The 6758-nt window shown below is 38.2% G+C and overlaps 1 protein-coding gene across 3 annotated transcripts in view; it reads right to left on the reverse strand.

Annotated features, from left to right (window-relative positions):
• LOC143228188 (ninein-like protein) overlaps window positions 1-6758 on the reverse strand; it is a 182405-nt gene that overhangs the window by 154065 nt on the left and 21582 nt on the right. The gene's annotated exons all lie outside the window — the stretch shown is intronic.

Genomic DNA, 6758 nt, shown 5'->3' on the forward strand with positions numbered 1-6758 from the left:
ACTACATGCAATATGCAGAAGGGAATATTCTCGAACTATTTGTGTATTGTGAATTTTAGTAAAACACGAAAGTAATGTGTGTGAAAATCCACATTGTTTTTAATTATATTCACAGCTCCGTGTGACAAGTCATTCTTGTTGAATTGAAATAAATCGGCGTCGAGCGTGGCTTTAAGTGCTTAGTGTTCCGCACTGTGTGTCCAATGTTCGTGTCCCGTTCCCGAAGAAGTATAAATATAAAAAAAAAAGTGCTCTATACAGCTATGGACCGCACGTGTCAGTTGTTAAGGTGACGGTTGAATCTCACTATTCGTTGACACGAGAACAGCCCAACAGGTGGCGATGGATGCCATTGACTAGTTCTTACAGCTCAAAATTAGAGCCCGTTGTGGCGAAACACAAACAGTTTTTTTTGTATCTTTGTGCCTGATCGCAAACAATAACAATCAAAATTAGGGACGGCTAACGCAGGAAACTTGTGTAACTTTGCAAGACATCCCAAACAAAAGAAGCGACACACACACGAATATAGATAATAAATTTTTTTTCTGAAAATAGTGCATTACAGTTTCCACTAATAACGACAGAATATCTGAAACACTAAGCATCCATGTACGTCTGAGTTTTAGATTTCAAATTAAAGCTATGATCATAGTAGTAAATCAGAAACACAACACACATGAAACGCTAGTTTGGTGACAGCGCGTCGTTTGCAAAGTGTGATTCTCTGTTTTAAAGCGTTTTAAGTACTGGCGTCGAGGCTGAATTATACATCACTTCTGCCTCCGTACCTTGAGGGTCATCTAACAATCACATGCCTGGATGTTGATGACTGATTATGGCATATTTTGTCACGTGTGTGAACTTGAAAGGACACTGAGTCATTGATATTGAGTGTTGACAAAGAATGGCTTTAATAATAAAAACAGGACAGGACAGTGTTTACTCAGCTATATAAGTGCATGTCCTGATGATCCCGAGAACTTTTGTAATTATACACTCAAAGTGTACCATTAAAAATATTGTTTATTATTGGATACACAGTACAACTACGCTGATATAAATACTGGGTCGACCAATGATGCATATTGGGCTGCGTTTTGGAAGGTCCAAGGTTTGAGCTTCTTACACTTCCTACTTTGTTGTAGAGTTTATAACTGTGATATTAAATTTCTTTATTCGATTAAGAATAATATTATCGGCACCAGGTTTTGTCGTTTCGTTGTACTACCTTCAGTTAGCAGTTTAAGTTAACTTCTCTGACCTAACCGTTTCGCTTATATGTTGATCGCACGAGATGGCATTCGGATTGAAAAATGCCATTTTTATTGAAATTATATAAATTATCCATTCGTCAGAACAAAACATTACTACGTACGAAGAGCAAATAGCAATTATTAATGATGAAAAGAAATGGTAACCGGTTTTAGCTATACGTAAGTCCACAATAGAAATGTTTACCGAATTTTATCAGTATTCATAGTTCGGCCATCTTAAGTCCATGTAATTTTTCGATAGATAAATGCTTATATATCGAGACGAAAATTTAGTACTCTTCTAGAATACGAGTATAATATGTTACTAGGGAAAGTAATCATTGTAAATAATCGGAATTATTTTGGTGTAATAATGTTGAAGTTCGTTATGCTAAACCAAGGGTTCCCAACCGGTGGGTCGCGACCCCCCAGGGAGTCGCGTAGCCTTGTTAGAAGTAGCTTGGGATAACATTAATTTTATTTCATCAATTACATTTTCATGCTCTTACACTTTTTTGTTTCAGTGCAAAGCAAAACGTGTGCTACGTTAGTTCAATGTCATTAGGTGATATTATGAGTGTATGTATGCGTCCCTGCGAGTGAATGTGCCCGTGTGAATGTGTATGTGTCTGCAACTGTATGTATGTGTGTACTAGTGAGTAGCGAGTATGTGAGTGCACGCGCATGTACGTATGCTTGTGTGTCTGTTTAGCTGAGATTAAGTGTGTGTGTGCTCGCTGTCGACACGTGAGTCACATGTCCGTTGCTGATTGGTGGATGACGAATCGCGCGACTGGCCACACTCCCTTCCCTCCCAATACTTACCCCATCATTACTCTACCTGCACCCCCCACAAGTAGTCAGTGTAAGATCCACAGTTGCCAAAGCGTTCATTATTCAACACTTTTTATTTTATTTTAACAAGGAGATAAGTAAGCAGTGGAGGTGAGTTGTGTCCATGGCTAAACGGCGCAGATACTCAGAATGCTACCTCAACATTGGCTTCACCATTGTGCTCGCCAACGACGGCATCGAGAAACCACAGTGTGTTTTGTACCATGCTGTCCTGAGTGCAGAGTCAATGAAACCATCAAAACTCAAGCGTCATCTCGAGATGAAACATCCAGAACACGCAAAGAAAGGTTTGGATTTCTTCAAACGGCATGAACGGTGTCTTAAAAGCCAAAGAATCGATAGAAGTGGGTCGTTTCAGCAGCCGTAGTGGAAGCTTCATATGAGATTGCATTCGAAATTGCTAAACAAAAAAAGCCTCACACGATTGGAGAAACACTTCTTAAACCCTGCATGATGAAAGTAGTAAATCTTATTCTTGGAGAAGCCAGTGCAAAGAAGATGTAGCAAGTATCCCTGTCAAATAATACTATACAGAGGCGCATTTCTAAAATGTCTATGGATGTGAAGGAACAGGTTTTGACTGAAATCAAGGGTTTCCCTTTGTTCTCCTTTCAGCTCGACGAGTCAACAGATGTAAGTTCATGTTCTCAGTTGCTTGTTTTCGTGAGATACATTAATTCAGGTGACATTAAAGACGAATTCTTATTCTGCAGTGCACTTGAAACCTCAACAAAAGCTGATGATGTCATGGAAAAAAGTTTCAACTTTTTTTCAAGACGAAGATCTTCAATGGGAAAACGTGTGTGGGGTTTGTACGGATGGGGCACCGGCTATGCTGGGATCGAAATCAGGATTCCAGTCGAGAGTGAAGAAGCTAGCACCTCAAGCAAAGGGCATCCACTGCATGATTCACCGATATGCTCTCGCCAGTAAGACTCTCCCTGCCTCTCTGCAGGAAGTGTTTGAATCTGTAATCAAAATTGTAAATTATGTGAAGACTCAACACTCGCCTATTCAAAGAACTATGCAAAGACATGAATGTTGACCACGAAGTCTTTCTTTTCTACACAGCAGTTCGTTGGTTGTCGAAAGGAAACGTTATTAATCGTGTCTTTGAAATGAAAGGTGAAATAAAGCTATTCCTGGAGACTCAAGAAAGGAAAGATCTTGTAGCTCACTTCGAAGATGAAGCATGGAATAAAAGGGTTGCGTACCTAGCCGACATTTTTGACCAGCTGAACAAGCTCAATTTGAAACTTCAAGGAAGGGAAACACATGTTCTCCTTTTTTCAAGATAGTCTTCGGGTCTTTGTTTCCAAACTGCAGAACTGGCGTCGGAAAACCAATCTTGGAAACATCGCTATGTTTGAAAAACTTTATGGAGTGACGGATGAGTCTCAGATCCAACTGGATCAGTTCATCAAGGATGAGATTACCGAACATCTTCAGTCTCTAGAAAAGGAAGTCGAGCGTTACTTCCCTGAGCTATCACAGGAACAGGAGGCCCTGGTAAGGAACCCATTTTGTACTGAACTTGATGTATCCACCATCCCAGATGATATCCAAGATGAATTTCTGGGTCTAAGGAACGACTCTTCAGCTCGTGATCTCTTCAAGGTGAAATCCGTGACTCAGTTATGGTGCACTATGTATCAGTCATACTCCAAAGTCAGCATGATAGCTTTACGTGTCCTTGTTCCATTTGCTTCTACCTACTTGTGTGAGGCAGGATTTTCCACTCTTGTCAATATAAGAACAAAGAATAGGAACAGATTGGATGTTGGAGATGACATGAGACTGGCTCTAACAAACGCTCGACCACGAATTTCAAAGCTTGCTGCTGAAATGCAACATCAGACATCTCACTAGCTGGGTTGGATAGCTGTTCAAACCTATGTTAATATTATTTTAAGAAATATATGTTCTTTTTGGTGAATTCAGGTTGGACCAATGTGATTTAATTTGCTAATAAATAATTACAGAATTTTTAAATATTTTTTTTAGATGTTTCTTTCCCTCTCCTTCAGAGAAAATAAAAGAAAAATTAAGCTGCTGATAGTAAGCCCTAAGTAGGGGGTCACATGGGTTTCAAACTTTTAGGTAAGGGGTCGCGAGTGCCAAAAGGTTGGGAACCCCTGTGCTAAACAATCAGAAGTTCCAGACAGCGTGATATAAACGTTTATTCAGAATATGAGAACGCGACTTAAGGAACCTTCAGTTCGACTCCATACAAAAGACGCATTTGGTGGTACAGCTGGTTAGCATATTGACGCTAATACCTATATGGTCGTCTTAAACTTTTCGTAAATGAGAAATTTATCAGTTATTTCGCAGCGAAACGAAACACGTGACCAACGATCTATAAGTGAGAATAACCTAAAAAGAATGTCTCATGCTTGGTTTGTTTGTTGTGAATTTCGCGAAAAGCTACGCGAGGGCTATCTGCGCTAGCTGCCCTTAATTTAGCAGCGATAGACCAGAGAGAAGGCAGCTAACCAACACCGCCAACTGTTGGACTACTCTCTATCAACGAATAGGGAGATTAGTGGAAACGTTATAACGCCCCCCAGGGCTGAAAGGGCAAGCATGTTCGGTGGTATGGATTAAAACCTGCGAGCCTTACCGTAACGTTTGGAAATATAAACCCATCAGAGAAATTAAATGGTTTATATTTCTTATGCATAGAACTATAAGAAAAATAGTTTGTCGAATGGACAAGTTTTTGTGGGTATTATTCAGAAACCTAACATACGTTTCATCTATATAACGAAATATGTTTTGTCAGTCAGATGTTAGAATATTGACTACGATATCTTAAACCGAAAAGACCTTACGAAACCGTTTTATTCGCTTTTGTTGTTTTGTATGTGCTCCTCCTAAGGACTAAGTGGTAAAACTGTGGACTTAAAGTTTTGGATTTATCGAGTTTTGATAGCCATGGTGGGCAATAAACAAAATAGTCCATTGTGTAGTTTTGTGTTTAACAACAAAGAAACAAATAATTACATGCTTGATATTGAACTAGCGTAACAAAGAGTTAAGCAACAAAATAATTATCAAATGTTGGTGAGTACACGAATGTTAGCTTTGCCCAAATCGACATTACATATGCATCAGAATGGTTGTTCATTATTGAGTTTGAAACTGCTGATTTACGTAGCCATAGTTTGTTACTGTGACAATGTTTTATCACGCTACATTATTCTCTATGTTTATTGAGATCTAAAAATTCCATAACTATTTATGATGAAACACGTCACTCTTCATTGGTCTTCAGAAGAACTCTCTGAACTGTTGGGACGTCATTGACATGATGAAAACGTTTTTAGGGATAAAATCTTTTATTTTCGCATGAAAGTAACAAATGTAGATGTTCATTGGCATTTGCAAAGTTTCATTTCCTCTTAGTGTTGATTCTTTAACCATAATTCAACAAAAGGTGTTGAAATGGCGGGTAATCATCTCACATAGAACTTGCCAAATGGGTCGTTATAAATGACTGGCACTTTTAAAGAATTTCCTAAGAAACTTCCTTCTGGTGGTTGATGGACTAATATGTTGTTATAATGAATTATTTCAAGATGGCTGTTTATTAGGTTACCATTCTTGTGAAAAAGAACCAATCAAGTGTGGTGTCTGTGTAATGATTTTCCATTGAGGGTGTTTGGAGAATTAATTAGTTACGCAGTTTGTTTATGTAGTGGCCACGTAGGCTGTGATTAATGATTAATAATCTCTTCAGTCGTTCGTCTTGAAACTTTTATTATATTATCATTATATGTTTAGATAAAACTCTTAATAAATCAATTACTTAGAAATTACTGAATTAATAGTTCTTTAAATTTTTAAATGCAAACACGTACTCGACAAATATTTACGGATTTACAACGCTAAAACCAGGGGTTCGATTCCCCTCGATAAACTCAGCAGATAGCCCAATGTGGCTTTGCTATAAAACACACACACACATATATTTTTTGCCCAAGGCTTTTTATTTGAAAGTTACGAAATTATTGAAACACTAAAGTAAATAGAATATCCCACATTTCGCTCTTCTGTAAATAACATTCGAAGCTTTATGCAGAATACATATGTAAACTGTTTTGTTTTATTGTCTCACAAAATGTTTAGGTGATCACGTTTCTTGTACATTTGGTGATACCATATTGATACATTTAATAAAAACCAAAACGGTGGGCTGAACCACGAACTTGTGACTTGGAACACTGTTTTACGGGATGGAAGTCGAGATTGTTCTAAATATTACTGTAGTAATTTACTGGCTTTTCTGTCTCAATCAAGTTAGCTAACGGTTATTGTTCATAGCTCCTGATGGAACAACATAATTTCAAGTAAATATACGGATAATAAAAACGTTTATGCACTGGAGAGCCGTCTTGCGAGAAATGCGTTGAACAGAATTACGAATATGAAATGTGGGCAGATGCCTGTGTTCACACGCGGAACGATATCAAGTGATGTAACTCATACGTGCTGTAAGAGTGCGTAATTACTCGGCGTATTTATATATATTTCTCTCCAAGTGGGTTTTCTCGACATCACTAATGATGCACCTCGCTCTGAGCACCGTGTTCAAGCTTGATTACTATTAATGATATTCGTCTGATTGATATAAACTATATCATC

This window comes from Tachypleus tridentatus, chromosome 10, assembly GCF_004210375.1.
Source record: "Tachypleus tridentatus isolate NWPU-2018 chromosome 10, ASM421037v1, whole genome shotgun sequence".
NCBI lineage: Eukaryota > Metazoa > Arthropoda > Merostomata > Xiphosura > Limulidae > Tachypleus > Tachypleus tridentatus.